At 40.1% G+C, this 16,468-nt stretch overlaps 1 long non-coding RNA gene across 1 annotated transcript in view; it reads right to left on the bottom strand.

Annotated features, from left to right (window-relative positions):
- LOC307191232 overlaps positions 1-16,468 on the bottom strand; it is a 374,234-nt gene that overhangs the window by 69,371 nt on the left and 288,395 nt on the right. Inside the window, exon 5 of the long non-coding RNA XR_013829656.1 lies at positions 1,411-1,506. This is a non-coding gene — a long non-coding RNA (uncharacterized lncRNA). The remainder of the gene's footprint in view (positions 1-1,410; positions 1,507-16,468) is intronic.

The raw sequence follows: 16,468 nt of genomic DNA, 5'->3' as shown, positions 1-16,468 counted from the left end.
GAGAGGGTTCCCTTTTCTCCACACCCTCTCCAGCATTTATTTGTAGATTTTTTTGATAATGGCCATTTTGACTGGTATGAGGTGATACCTCATTGTAGTTCTGATTTGCATTTCTCTAATAATTAGTGATGCTGAGCATCTTTTCATGTGCCTGTTGGCCATCTGTATGTCTTCTTTGGAGAAATGTCTGTTTATGTCTTCTGCCCATTTTTTTGATTGGGTTGTTTGCTTTTTACTTTTGAGTTGTATGAGAAACCTGACTCTTTGGACAAGCCACACTGAAACAGTCACTCAGTCACCAAGTCCATGGATTCTATCCTCAGGATCTCCCAAATCCATCTCCTTTTCTCCATCCTCCCACCCAGAGCCATAGTTCAGGCCACGGTACATTCACCTAGACGACTGCTATCATCTTGCAGACGATCTCACTTCCTCCAGTCTTCCCCCCAAATAATCCCCCACGACGCTGTCTGAACAGTCTTCTAAAAACAGAAATCTGATCACAACACTCTGCTCAAAACCCTCCAGTCACCCCCCATCATCTTCCAAAATATAATCCAGACTGCTTAGCATAGCCTGGCCCCATCCTGCCCCAGGGGTCTCACTTCAGGCACATCCCCAGGTGCCCCCCACACTGCAGCCTTACAGGACTGCTGGCATTTCCTCAGAGTACACCCAAGCTCTCGCTTGCCACCACATCATCACACCTGCTATTCCAGCTGCCTCCAAAGTCCTTTCCCTCCCCTCCTTGTCGGCGTGATAATGCCTATTTGTCATTCCATACTCAGTCAAGGTGTCTGAATCTGCAGGAAGTCTTTCCTAACTCCCGACCCCCATCCACCTTTCCCTGCTTCCTTCTTTACAGGGTGACTTTGGATACTGTCATCAGATTACTTATCCCGTGATCCTGCAACACTCTCTTTGTGCATCTCCCACTATAGGCTATGAGGGACTCTAAGGCAGGGAGCGTATCTCAGGCACACGCTGGAAGCTCAGTGCCTAGCACAGAGCAGGCATTTACTGTAGGTGTGCTGAATAATTGAAACATTCCAGCTTCTGCGTTGTGCCTGGGGCCGGCTGATCCCAGACAGCCCCTCTCCCAGCATGCACGGCTTATGTTTAGCGTTAGTAGTTTATCTCCGGGGGAAATGTGGTACCAGCTGTGGTCACCTGTCTGATTGCTCTCTGAGCTCTGCCTTTAACTGGAAATGAATTTGGATTACTTAAGCTTTCCTTGCCCAGTGGAGAAACTCCAGCTGGGTAAATCCAAAGCTGCTGGCAATTCTACTTTTTTCTGTTTAATCTCTTTCTCTCATGCGCCAACTCCAATTTTGTGCTTTCTGGCTTCCTCTCCCTCTCAATGCACGTTTTAAGTCTGCCATCTGTGACCTTTTGCAGATGGTGACTCACCTTGGGTCTTCACCTTCCGACTTGCTCATCCCAGGGAAACTGAGGCCAGTCTTGCCAAGGGAGTCAGCCACATCACTTGGGAGCTCTGGAGCAGCTCTGAGAATGAAAACCAGAAGTGAGATTCCTGAACCCCAGTCCGCTCCCCTCTGAGCCTCAGACCATGCCTCGATGCCGAGGAAGGTCGGGGATCTTAAACACCAGCTCTTCAGCTAGAAGTTCTGACCATCAGCAAAGAGGGCACAGAGAATGGTAAGGAAGGCGGATGAGCACGGAACCTGGCTCTCACCAAGCCGCATTTTTGGTAAGATCGTGTCCTCCCCCACCTGCAGTGTCCTAATGGTTTATGCCTAACTGGGAATGCTTCCGCTTCCCAGCTGACCCAAGAACACTGATTATGCCCAGCTGTCTCATCCTTAAGGCTTTCTTTTCCCTGATCCCCCTCCCGTACCCCCATCAGCCTCCTGTCCTATTCTCTTGACAAGAGTCCGTTCATACCTCACACAGGCTCCAAAAGCAAGACTGGCATGTCTCTGTTGAGAAAGTTTGCAAAACCCTAAAGGAGGGCTAGGGTAGGGGGGCACCTACTGCTCCCACGTGGGACTGAGAACCTGCCACGCACTTGAGGGAAACCAAGGACAAAAATCCGTGGTGAGTTTTTCAGGGCACTGAAAAGTTAAGGAACTTGCCCCAAAGCACACAGGAACTAAGCAGAGGAGTCACCACCTCAAGGTTTTACTGTATGAAGAGCGAATGATTTTGTCCCCACAAAGTTCATGGCCTCTGCTACATCACCCTGCAGAAAGTTCCTGTAACATGAATGTTCTTATTTAGGGAGAAGGTTCTGCAATGTCAGATCATATCAGAACTCCCTGCTTTGAACAACCAGCAGCTGCAAGACTTCCAGAGGAAGTCACGTGTGGCTACACTTAGGGATTTGACAAAGGTCTCCCCAGCACCTGCCTGAGCAGGGCACATTCTCCATCACAAGGTGCGCCTGCTCTCAGGGAGCTCACAGTCTTGTGGCGAAGATGACAGAGGCATAAATAGAAGTGCGAAATTAATGCAGAAGATTGATCCGTTAAACCAAGTTCCTGGGTGTAAGATTATATATAATTCTTTGGAATTCATAGAAAGGAACCATCAAGCAAATCAGCCACCTTGTCATTTTAACTAAAGCGCCAAAACCAGTTTTAGTTTTGAAAACAGAGAAATTCAAGCTTCCTACTTGTCTGTAAGTATGCAAGGCAGTGTGCAATTTACCTTTGGTAGAATTAGCAGCAACAGTCAGAATTTGTAAATTCTTTCATTTACATTTAAAAGAGAGAAATCCAATTTAGTCCAAATTCATTATTCACAAGTACATAAAACGTGCCCCTTGCTCCAATCTAGTTTTTTTTTGTTGTTGTTGTTGTTTTCTTTTTTGGCTGCGTTGGGTCTTCGTTGCTGCGCGCAGGCTTTCTGTAGTTGTGGCGAGCGGCGGCTACTCTTTGTTGCGGCACGCAGGCTTCTCATTGTGGTGGCTTCTCCTGTGGCAGAGCACGGGCTCTAGGTGCATGGACTTCAGTAGTTGTGACACGTGGGCTCAGGAGTTGTGGCACGTGGGCTCTAGAGTGCAGGCTCAGTAGCTGTGGCGCACAGGCATAGTTGCTCCGCAGCATGAGGAGATATGTCAACTGTACTGACCATGAGCTCATATGCAGCAGGAAAATGGAGAGAAAGGGGTCCCTTCTCGCTTGCTGATATATGTCACCATCACTGCATGCAAACCTAACTATTAGGCAGAGTTCTAATGAGTCCCCATCCCCACCCCCAAAGCTCAGGAGAAACCAATAAACCCCTCCAGCAAACTGTGACAGAAGGAGTAAAAGCTAAGTGATAAAAATGCTAACTTGAATTTGCACATGTGCTGAAGTTCCTTAGAATGTCTTCTTAAAAGGTTGTTTTATCCTGGACCCTTGTGTTCCTGCTCGTCATCCCTTTTCACTTCCAGCCTCTAACTCTTCTGGGTGAAAAGAGGCATTTCTACTGATGGGGTAGATCACTGAACCCAAAAGAGGGTGAAAATCAGTGGCCTCGATTCGGCAACACCTATTCAATGTTTAAAATGTTCACACCTTTTGACTCCAAAATAACACCTTTAGGAATTTACTCAAAGGAAATAGTTAACAATGAATATAAATATGCATCTGCAAATATTGTTTAAAATAATTTAAAAATGGAAAACAAATGTTCATAGATGTTGGCTTTACGTAAACTGTGATATGCGTATACGTTGAATTGAAAGTGATGCAGAAGCTATAACAGGAAAATAATAATAGACTATATAAAAATAGGAACATTTTCTATGGCAAAAAAAGCATTTACAATGTCAAAAGACCAATGGGTGAATTACTTGCAAGATATATGACAAACTAAATTACTCGATATAAAAAGAATTCTTTAAAATCAGTAAGAAAAGAAAAACTCAATTTTAGAAAGGCCAACAACCATGTGAAAAGATATTCAATCTCACACAGTGAAAGAAATGTAAACTGTATTAGTAGCAAAAGTCAACTTTTCATCTATAATCTAGGCAAAGTCCAATAATAACCCCATTTAGAAAAAAAAAAGTTCTCATTCTTCTTTGGTGGAAATGTAAATTTGAAGGACAATTTGGTAATCTACCAAAATTTTGAATTCTTAAATATTAAATTCTTTAAATTTTTCCTTATGCATATATAAGGGTATTTACAACAGTGTTGTTTGTAATATCAAATACCTGGAACAAATTAGATAAATTATGGTACATCTCTAATGGAATACTATGCTGTTGTTAGACAGAAGGATGTAACTCCATATACACGGATATGGAAAAAACACCCAAGATATACTGATATACTGAATGCTAAGTGAATCCAGAAAGTTGAAGAATATTAGATATAAATACTGTCATCTATTATATATACATATATTTTTTCACATAAGCATAGAAAATGTCCTGAAAGATATAAACAGCGGAAACTTCTAAAGGATAGAACTTGAAGAGAAGGGAGATTTTATATTTTATTTCATAGCATTCTGACAGTTCGATTTTTTTCTTTTGATGATTATGTATTATTCTTTTTTTTTTTTTTTTTGCGGTACGCGGGCCTCCCACTGTTGTGGCCTCTCTCGCCGCGGAGCACAGGCTCCGGATGCGCAGGCTCAGCGGCCATGGCTCACGGGCCCAGCCGCTCCGCGGCATGTGGGATCCTCCCGGACCGGGGCACGAACCCATGGCCCCTGCATCGGCAGGAGGACTCTCAACCACTGCGCCACCAGGGAAGCCCTATGTATTATTCTTATAATTAAAAAAAACTAGCTTGAACCATTAGTTGAACCTGATTAATCACCTCCTCTGCTACGGGAATTGTTTAGACACTGGGGCTACAGTGGGGAGTTGATATCTCAAGTCAAGAGATAGTCAAACTAGATTCTCTCTTCTCAAAGTAGAAAATAATAACATGAAGTGAAAGAGAATGTTGCAATAAGTGAAGGGAGACCACGATAACAGAAAGAATGTTCTGACCTGAACATCTTTGAGATTCTAAGTCAAGCAGAAAAGGGCTTTACTTTTATAGGAGGAGTAAAGAACTGGTCGTCGCAGAGTAGGAGAGCAGGGGGCTGCATGAGACAGTGGTTGAGGGATGGCTTTTCTCTGGAGTCAGCCTTTTTTTTTTTTTTATTTTTTACGCAGGCCTCTCACTGCTGTGGCCTCTCCCGTTGCGGAGCACAGGCTCCGGACATGCAGGCCTAGCGGCCATGGCTCATGGGCCCAGCCACTCTGCAGCATGTGGGGTCTTCCCGGACCGGGGCACGAACCCGTGTCCCCTGCATCGGCAGGCGGACTCTCAACCACTGTGCCACCAGGGAAGCCCTGGAGTCAGCCTATTTTCAGGAGGGCTGTGAAGGAGTTCCCAGTGCCTCCAGTGCTGGTTCGGGCTGCGCATGGGTCGAAGTTCAGGGGGTTGGGAGTGCTAAATAAATTGGCCAAGACAAGTTAGCAAGTCAGCAAGTACTTTGTCCAGGTACCTCAGTGGGAACAAACAGTTCAGCTAATCCTTTATGAGACAAAGAACTGGGATTTGGAGGGCCTGTGTCTGCCCTTGTCATAGGAAAACAAGGGGGTCATACCCGAATCTCATCTAAGTCATATTTGTGAGGGTGATTCTTTGCTGTACACCATTTCCATTGCTGTTTTCCAGGAGAACAAGTCTCAGATAAAGTTAAACATTGTCTAAGCCAATCACAGTCCTCAAAGAGCTTTAACTTGGAGGGGATTTAAGAATTAAACAAGCAAATAAGTAAACAAATGAAAGCTATATAACTGTCTCTGGGTACTTTCTGACAGAAAGTGGCTCTTGGTCCCTGACGAGGACATATCAAGTCCACAGTTAACATCGTAGCTTTGCAGTTTCAAACATTCATCTCTATCTGCCCAGGACCAGACTGAGAGATCACTGTAATTGAACAGATGGCACTGAAATGGACCCAATTATGTACAAAGATGTAAGATTCATTACAGCTCCATGAGGGGATGAAAGGATTACCCAATAAATGTTGTTGGGACAATTATCCAGCAATTTGGAGAAACAGTAATTTTAGAACTTCACTTTACGTTATGTGCTAAAATAAATTCCAACTGAGTGGAAGCGTTAAATGTTTTTGTTTAACATCAAAATCGCAGAAAAATAGAACTGAATATTTTGCCAACCTCTAGAGGAAAGGTAACTTTATAGGCTTAGAAGCAATACAAGGAATATAAAAGAGTAAGATCTGTAAGTTGGACTACAAAAAGTATAAAGTAGAAAAGCAAACATCAACCAAAACATATTGCAGCAAATGTAGCAAGGAGGCATTATATTTGGTGTTTAAGACCTCGTACTGGTCAGAAAAAAATTAAGACTCAGAGATAGAAGGGCAAAAGATACTTACAAAAGATGCCATGTAACTAGAAAACAATGATTTGAGATGTTCAGTTCCCAGAGAATATAAATTAAAACAACAAGTTACCATTTCCTTTGTTAAATTAGCATAAATTTTAAAAATAATACCTCTGGGGCTTCTGTTTCTGGTTAGGATGTAGCAAGTCACGAGTGACTGTGGAGCCTGCCCTAGCAATGAGAATGAGCTAAACCATGATTTCTTGTTTGTTTTTCTTTTGTATCATGATTTTTAAAACCATCAGAGAGCTCAGTATGTAAAGAAACCTAAATAAACTAAATTCCAGAAGCGACCAGCTCTTCCTAGGATCGAAGATATCCATGGCTGCTTCGATCCATGAAAAAGTGGCAGCAAGGGGAGGAATCTGCCATAAACTTGGGTGAAGAGCTATCAGCCAAACTTGTAACAACATTTAATGTCTGTTTGTGAGCTAATGTGACAGATTAGAATCCCAAAAAGCCGTAGCCACAGAGCGAGTCTATACCCACCCACCTGCCAAAGCTTTCATATAGTTCTCCATGAAGTACGCAGAGTTATAGACCAAAGGCTAAGGACAAAGCAGGAGAGCTGAGAGAATACCCTTGAGGCACGCAGGATCTTCCCCAAGTGCAAGACCTACTGGAGACTGGGAACAGGACAGAGAGCTGAGAGCAATCCCTTCAAGGACACCGTGCCTCCACCACGTGGAGCAGGGCTGGTTTCCCAAGTTGCAGAAACCTGCGGACAGGACCTAAAACCCAAAGCTGGCAGCTAGCAACAAAGCAGAGAGAGACCTTCCATGGTTCAGAAAGCTGACAACAGGGCTTTCAGACCTCTTTAGTCTCACGGGTGCTCAGAGACCCAGCCCTGAAGAAGGGAGAAATCCTGATACCTTCTCAAAATATTTGAAGCCGGTGGTGAACTGGATCAAACTGAAGCTGCAACAAAGCCCATAACTTGCTCAAATACAGCTTTAATTGTCTCAGACCCTCACATTAGAGGGACCATAAACTTTTCTGTGGGTAAATATTATTTACTTCAGTCTCTACTGATCTTTTACACACAATATCCAACGTAAGGAAAGAACTGATAGCAAGAAAATGTGATAGGGTTAAGAGAGGAAGAGTAAATAGAAGAAGACCCAGAGATGGCCCAGATGTTAGAATATCTAGATAGTGACTGTAAAATAAACAGAATAAAAGGAGAATATTAGCAGAGAGGTGGAAACTATAAAAAAGATCCAAATGCGAAAGTTATTAACTCTTTAAAAGACTATTAATATTGTTTAAAACAAAAATTATAACAATTGAATTACAGAGTTTACAGCATACATATCAGTAAAATATATGATAACAGGAGTATAGAGGGATGGGGGTGAGATACATGCCATGATATTGTTGTAGAGTTCTTAACTTTGTTCATGAAATAGTATATTGTTATTTGAAAGTATATGTTCATAAATAAATGATTCATAGGGTAATCTCTAGATAAATCACTAAAAATTACAAATATAGGTATATTTAAAAAGTCAACAGAGGAGATATTAAAATGATACATTAAAATATTTAATTCACCTAAAAGAATACAGAAAAGGGGGAACAGAGGAAAAACAGACAGATGGGTCAAACAGAAAACAAATACCAAAATGCTAGACCTAAACTCAATCATATCAATAATTGTATTAAATGTAAGTCAACTAACTGCTCTAATTTAAAAGCAGAGATTGTCAGACTCTATAAGAAATCAAGACTTAACTATAGCCATTTATAAAAGACACTTTAAACAAAAAGACACAGACTGGTTAAAAATAAAAGGATGGAAAACATATACCATGTGGCTATATCAATAACAGAGAAAGTCTTTGAGACAAAGATTATTATTGAAGATAAAGACAGCCACTTCATAATGATAAAAGGTAAATTCAACAAAATAACGTAACTATCATGAATGTCTATACACCTAATAATGAAGCATTAATATACATGAAGCAGAATGACAGAACTAAAGGGAGAAATAGAGAAATCCAAAGTCATAGTTTAGGATTTTAACATCTCAGTAATTTATAGAATGAGTACACAAAATATTAATAATAATGCACAAAATTTGAAAAACAATTTGATATTTATAGAACACTGGCACCTTCTTGAAAGCTTCTTTCCAAATGGACATGAAATAAACACATAAATAGACCACAAATAACTCTCAGAATAACTCTCAAGATACTTCTATGGATTGAAATCGTACAAAGTATATTATTTGACCACAATAATAGGTTTAAAATCAATAACACTACGATATTTAGGAGATCTCCAAATATTTTGTAGTTAAACAACACAAGTCTAAAAACACAAGTGTTTTAACTCATGCACAGAGAAGATATCAAAGGGAAATTAGATATATTTTGGACTGAATGGTAATAAAAACACAAAACATCAAAATTTGTGGGATGCAGTTAAAGCAATGCTTAGATAGAAATTTACAGCTTTCAATACCTATATTTGAAAAGAAGATATAAAGCCAATAATTTAAGCTTCCATATTGAGAAGCTTGATGAAGAGCAAAATAAATACAAAGTAGAAAAAAGTAAATAATGAAAATAAGAGTGAAAATCAAAGAATAAGAAAATGAATAAACAATAGAGAAAATTAACAGTCATAATTAGACACTTTGACAAGATTAATAAAATTGATGAATCTCTAGCAAATCTGATGAAAGGAAAAAGAGAGGATACAAATTATCAGGAATGAAAGAAGTGTTATCATTATGGATCTTTTCAAAAATTAAAAGGAAAATAGGAATATTATGAGCACTTTAATGTCAGTAATTTGACAACTGATATGAAAGGGATAATCCCTTGAAAAAATACTATTTTTCAAAACTGACACAAGAAAAAGTAGAAAATCTAAATAGTTCTAAATCTATTTTAAAAATTGAATTAGTGATTTAAAAAAAACACACCAAAGAAAACTCCACTGCCACATGGCTTCACTAGTAAATTCTGTCAAGCATTTAAGGAATCATAATGCCAACCTTACACACTTTTAGAAATGTTGAGGAGGACGAAACACTCCCTTTTTTATTTCATAAAGTAAGCAGAACCTGATACTGAATCCTGAAAAATATTTTACAAAAGAAAAAAAAAATCCTTAAGAAAATATTAGCAAATCAGATCCAACAGCAATGTATAAAAAGAATAAGATACCATGACCAAGTGAGATTTGTCCCAGGAATGCAAGGTTTGTTTACCAATCAAAAAATAATCAATATAATTCACCAAATTAACAGAGTATAAGAGAAAAACTATATGATTCTTTCAATAGATGCAGAAAAAGCATTTGCTAAAATTCAATACCCTGGCATAATTTTTAAAAACATATAATCTCTAGGATTTTTCTTAAAGCTGGGAATATAACAAGTCTTCCTCAATCTAATTTTAGAAAAGCATTTATAAAACCTACAATTAACATCCTACTTAAATAAGATTAGGAACAAAACAATGTCCAGTTTCACTACTATGGAATATTGTACTTGGGTCCTAACCAATGCAATAAGAAAAAGAAAGAAATTTCACACAAATTGTAAAGGAAAAAGTAAAACTATCTTTCACAGATGACATGACTTGTATGTAGAAAACCTTTAAAAATCTACAGAGATACTACAAGAAATAATTAGTAAATTTATTAAGGTTGCAGGATATAAGCTCAATATATAAAAATCAGTCTCTATATTCTCAGTGAACACTCTAGGTGAATAACTGAAAAATAAAATGATGGACATACAAAAAGCTGTGTATATTAATTCTTCCAATCTGTGGACATGGAATGTCTTTCCACTCATTTGTCTTTAAAATTTTTTTTCATCAATGTTCTGTAGTTTTCACCATATAAGTATTTCAGTTCTTAGATTAAGTTTACTCCTAAGTATATTATTCTTTTTGATGCTAATATAAATGAGACTGTTTTCTTGATTTTCTTTTTGGATATTTCATTGTTAGTGTGTAGAAACACAAGTGATTTTTGTATGCTGATTTTGTAACCTGCAACATTACTGAATTCATTTATTAGATCTAACAGTTTTTTGGGGAATTGTTAGGATTTTCTACATATAAGATCATGTCATCTGCGAACAGAAGTTATTTTACTTCTTCCTTTCCAATTGGAATGCCTGTTATTTCTTTTCCTTGCCTAATTGCTCTGGCTAGGACTTCCAGGACTATGTTCGATAGAGGTGGCAAGAGTGGTCATCTTTACTTTATCCCAGATATTAAAGGAAAAGCTTTCAGTTTCTCACGATTGAATATAATGTTTGCTGTGGGATTTTTATACAATGATCTTTATGTGTTGAGTAAATTCCTTCTATATCTAATTTGTCAAGAGTTTTTATCACGAAAATGTGTTGAATTTTGTCAATTTTTTTTCCTGCATCTATAGAGATTACCATGTGATTTTTTATCCTTCATTCTTTTTTATTTTCGGTAGGAGTTTATTAATTAATTAATTAATTTTTGCTGTGTTGGGTCTTCGTTTCTGTGCGAGGGCTTTCTCTCGTTGTGGCAAGCAGGGGCCACTCTTCATCGCGGTGTGCGGGCCTCTCACTATCGCGGCCTCTCTTGTTGCGGAGCGCAGGCTGCAGACGCGCAGGCTCAGTAGTTGTGGCTCACGGGCCTAGTTGCTCCACGGCATGTGGGATCCTCCCAGACCAGGGCTCGAACCCTTGTCCCCTGCATTAGCAGGCAGATTCTCAACCACTGCGCCACCAGGGAAGCCCTATCCTTCATTCTTTTAATGTGATGTGTAACATTGATTGATTTGCACATATTGAGCCATCCTTGCATCACAGGGATAAATCCCACTTGGTCATGGTGTATTAGCTTTTTAATGTGCTGTTGAATTCAGTTTGCTAATATTTTATTGAGGATTTTGCAGCTATGTTCATCAGGGATCTTGGCCTATAGTTTTCTTCTTTGTGATGTCTTTGTCTGGTTTTGGTATCAGGAGAATGGTGGCCTCATAAAATGAGTTTGGAAATATTCCCTCTTTATTTGGGGGGAGGAATTTAAGAAGGATTGGTATTGATTGTTCTTTAAATGTTTGGTAGAAGTCACGTGTGAAGCCACCTGGTCCTGCGAATGATAGCCCAAAATTTTAAACAACTCCAATGTTCATCAACGGAAGAATGGACAAACAAACTGCCACAGTCAGTCAACAGAAAACTACTTGGCAATAGGAAGGAATGAAGAACCACTGATATGTACAAAAACACGGATGGATCTCAAAAATGTTGTGTTGAACAACAACAAAAGCCAGACAAAAGAGCACTATTATTTACATCTATTTGAACAGGCAAAAAAAATTTCTTGGGTGACAACAATATTCTATTATCTTATTTTGGGTGGTGGTTTTAAAGGTGTAGGTAATTGTTAAACCTCATCCAACCAAACTCTAAAATATGGCCATTTCATTTCATATACCTTATACCCACTGAAAATTTTTAATAATAACACCTTTGACTGATACTCCTATAAACTGGACAGTGATTTTAGAAACCACTGTGGCAATAATAGTCAAGAATTCTAAAAAGTCCAACCGTTTTAATTCAATGATTCATTTATGCAAATCTACTCTTAAGAAATAATTCAAAACAAAATGTAAAAAGCACAAAAATGTTGACCATAGTATTTGTGTAACTGTGTAATCTGAAGCACTTCAAATTTCAACATTGGGTAAAAATTAAACAAAGTGCAGTAAATATATTTTATAGAATATATTTAAGTCACTAACAATTATGACTACATAACAAGCTGAAGACATATTTATGCTACAATCCTTTACGTTCTTGTAAAAATATACATATGGGAAAACACTAGAAGGAAATAAACCATAAGGATAAATTGTTGTGTTGGGCTTGTGGGAGTTTTTTTTCTTTTCATCTTGGTTATCTGAATTTTTATATTTTTCTTTCCTTGAAAAATATTTTCAATTTACGTGGTTCTCCTTTTTTCTTGATATTTTTGCAATATTGTTCTTTTTATCCAAGAACAAGATATTTTCCTCCAGTTACTCATGTTATCATTTATGTCCTGCTATCATTTTCTTAGTTTAAATTGGTTTTTTATTGCACAAGAAATCCATGGTTACATCTTCATTATAAAAGGACCTCAGTTTTACCCGATAGTTTCTGATTTCTAGAAAACAAATTTTTTAACTGAACTTTAATTTGTGAATATAACAACTGGTACAGGTCTTTCCAATGACCCAAATACTCATGCCTAATCACACAGAATCATGATATACAGCTAACTATTATGTTATTAATATAAAACATTAAATATATTGATTTGAAAGTATTTGAAAATATTAGCAGTGGTTAGTCTCTGGGTAGTGAGATAAGGTTAAACGTCTTTTTCCTTAACTTCTTTTCCTACAGTGAATATGTATTATTTTGTGATAAAAAGACATGGTAAATTTAAATCCCAATTTCAAGCCCTGGGCCCAATCCTGATCCAAGTCAGTGTCAGGGAATTGCAGAATTCCCTAGGCCAAAGCTTCCCCATCACGCATTTCATCTTGCTATTCATGACCCACTTCTGGTCACTTGACCTTGAACTTCCTCTTCCGGTGCTACCCTCTTGTCTTAATAACCTGATGCTCTGGGGCTTCCTATTCTGGCCATTAGCCTTCCTCCTACCAGTCCCACTGTCCTCGCCCCACCCACGGGATCAGGAAACCTGCTGAGTAAATGCAGGAAGCAGAAACCCTCAGTCTGGTCTCTCTTGGTCCTCAGATTCCTTGCTGTCACACAGGCAGCTGCAGCAACAGCTACACCTACCTTCCCTCCCCAAAATCTCCAGCACCAGAGCCTGCTAAGCCATCCTAGCTCCCGTTCCTGCCAGACCTTTATTAAGCATGACAAGGGTTTGGAACACCTACGAAACATCATAATCTCCCCGTCTCCCTGTAGAAACAAATAGAGTTAAAGGAGGCTGTGAGGCTGGAACGGTGGCAGATGCATCCCTGGAGAGCCCAACTCCAGCCTCCCTCACCTGTCTTGTGTCCCCCGCTCTCGGCTCAGACCTTCTCTCAGGAGCCTGGCCAAGCCTGCTGAAGGGGAGCTAAAGAGGTGACTGAAAACTGAAATGAACATCCTGTTGAAAAGAATTCAGAGTGGTGATAAATAGCTTTATGGGCCCCTGGCGTATTGTGGACAGCAGAGGACTCTCTCTCCCCATCCGCCCCTGAGTATAAATTAGAGAGAGGTGTAAGTTCCTGATCGCTCTGTCCTTCGAACCCCTACAGTACTTAGAAAAAGATAGAGTGACCACGCCCAATGAGGAGGGGCAAGGAACAGCTCAAATTAGAGGGAACCTTATTAAAAGATGTCTCCTCATAGCTATTCAATCACTAATTGACTTTTCTTCCCCACTTTAATTTTGATGCTGGTGTCTTAATTAATAACTCTGTCACCAAAGCGCCAGGGTGCCAGAGCAAGGCTCACCAGGAGTTTATCTCTCTGCGTTCTAGTCAGTTTGACAGGTAGGCTCTCCCTGGCCAGCTCCCTGGGTAATGGCCTGCGCCATCTTGGTCCCTGGAGGAAACAGAGACGCATTGTAATTCTTTAAGCCACAGGGCCCAGCCGGCAGGAAGAGAAGCAGAAAACTCTCCCTCTCTGACAGCATCTTAAATTCCCTTCTCTCTTTCTGCATTCTCATATGTACACAAAGTTCATCACGGAGACTGCGGCCAGTGGGAGAGATGGATCACAAGTGTCGTTTCTAAGCCTCCCAGGAAATCATTTGTTCACTCACTCATTGATTCATACCGGTATTTTACTTGTTTTTGACTGGTCTGTGCTGGACTTGTGTGTGTGGGGGGGGTGGTATGGGACAGGGGAGTTCCCAAAGAAGTAAAAATTGTGACATTTATAATTTTAGTTGAAGAGATGTGACATACTCATAAAAATAAAAGCCTGAAATTAACACAACATTGTAAATCAATTATACTCCAACAGGAATTTTTAAAAATTAAATAAAATAAATTAAATAAAATAAAAGCCAAGATTTGTTGTTCAAAGAAAATATCCAGGTGGGCAAAGTCAATTGTCCTGGCTAGTATGTTGGTCCCTCCTCACTTCTGGGTCCCTCTGGCATATTTCAAACATGCAGTGAGGAACCACAATGGAACCACCACCAGGTGGACCTTTGGCAGGAGAAGTTAAAAAGTCAAGTTCTCTTCGTATGGCTTTCTCCATCCTCTCTCCTGGGATGGAGGGATGAGGGAGCAGTAGAAGGCACTTAAGAGAAAGGAAGCTCCCATTTCACCCCTCCTCACCACAGAGGAGGAAGATGCGTCTAAACTCATCACCACTTTGATAGTTTGGACTGGACTACCTGTGAGTAGAGCCACTCTGCCCTAAAGGTGGGCTGAAGGTCTGCAATCTGATCTACACTGCACTGGGAGCTCCCGGACATCTTGCTTCTTTCTCTTTTCTCTTCAGCTTGGTGGCAGAAGTGGGATACTGCACCAGGAACCCACCCATCTCGAGCAAGCCCAACCATCTTACCCTCTTCTCTTTCTCCCTTCCATGCAGGAAAGAAAAAAGATTCATGACCAGGGATAGAATATTTTTCTTATGAAAGCTTGTGTGGGAGGGGGAAAAAACACAAGCCACAGTTGTTTCTTTTTCCTCCAGCCTCACTTACAAAAGCCTTCTCCCTTCTCCAGGGGTTGGGGTCCACCCTCATTAGCAATGAGGTGCTATTTTATTTTCCACTTACAGATTTCATCACATACATTTTTTTAGGAGACTCATAGAGAGGAATGCTGTGTCTTGGGAAGAATCCCAGTGTTCCAGGGTCCCTTGTCCAAAAACCATCAAAGAGTTTCTGATAGCTCTGTAAGTGGAGAGACTAGGAGGCCAGGCTGTGCCAAACCACTTCCCCACATGGCTCCTGTAGAGATCCCTGTCCTGATAGTATTTTCAGGACTCTACCCGAATGGAGCTTTACCATGTGCTCAGTATCTGGGACATACTTTTCTAGATTACCCTGCTCCTTATATCTCCTGTTTTCGTTCTTCATCTACTTTTTAACCTACCTTGGCAACCAATATTAATACCCTCTGTTTTAAAAAAAAAATCCGAGTGGCTTCCTATGAGGCAACCTACCTATGTGGTAGGTTGTAATGTTGATCTCAACATCTGCTGCTCGTCTCTGTGGAAGGACTGAACATGCCCAGCCCCAGCAGCACCACATTTAGCCACGTAATGTGCTTTGGCCAATGGAAGTGGCACATCCACTTCCATGCAGATGTTTTAAGGCCATCATATGGTCCTCTACCTTCTCTCTTCCCTCTGCTAGGAGACCAGGAATGTCCCAGATAGGAGCTGTCCCATCTACCTGAGTCCTGGAGTGAAAAGGATGTGCAGCCAATCCACAGTGGGTATGGAGCATGAGTGAAAAACTTCTTTATTGTATACTACTGAGATTTTGAGGACCATTTGTCACCATGCAGTTTATGCTAATATGACTGATACATTCTACAGCGTGATCTGATAACCTCTGACCATTTCTCCAATCTCATGTCCTCCCTTCCACCTCCTCTCCCACTACACTCCAAATATTCTGGGCCTCTTTCTCTTCCTTGAACATGCCAAGCTTATTCTGACCTCAAAGACCTTGCATATACTGTTCCCTCCGTCTGGATTGCTTTTCCCTGAAGTTTTCACATAGCTGTCTCTTCTTCATTATTCATATCTCGGTTTGAATGTTACTTTCTCAATGAATGACTTCCCTGAACCCCTGCCTAACGTAGCCCCCAGTTTCTCTCTATCACATTATCCTGTCTTGCTTTGCATCTGATCACTACTATATTATTTATTTTCCCTCCTTGGAATGAACACGCCATGAAAGCAGAGACCTTGTCCATCAAGTTACTGCTGCATCTCCAGACACCGGAATGTCACCTGACCCACAGCAGACACCGAGGAAGTATTTGTGTCATGAATAAATGAACGTCTCTCCTCAACTTTAAACGCTTTTTCAACCACCAACTGGACACCTCTTCCTGGAGATCCTCAAACTCAACAGAGTTCATAATTCTGTCCTCTCTTTCTTCCCCTC

The sequence above is a fragment of the Stenella coeruleoalba genome (assembly GCF_951394435.1).
Source record: "Stenella coeruleoalba genome assembly, chromosome: 9".
Taxonomy (NCBI): domain Eukaryota; kingdom Metazoa; phylum Chordata; class Mammalia; order Artiodactyla; family Delphinidae; genus Stenella; species Stenella coeruleoalba.
The sequence above is the reverse complement of the archived record's forward strand: the minus strand, read 5'-3'. Positions and strand labels throughout refer to the sequence as shown.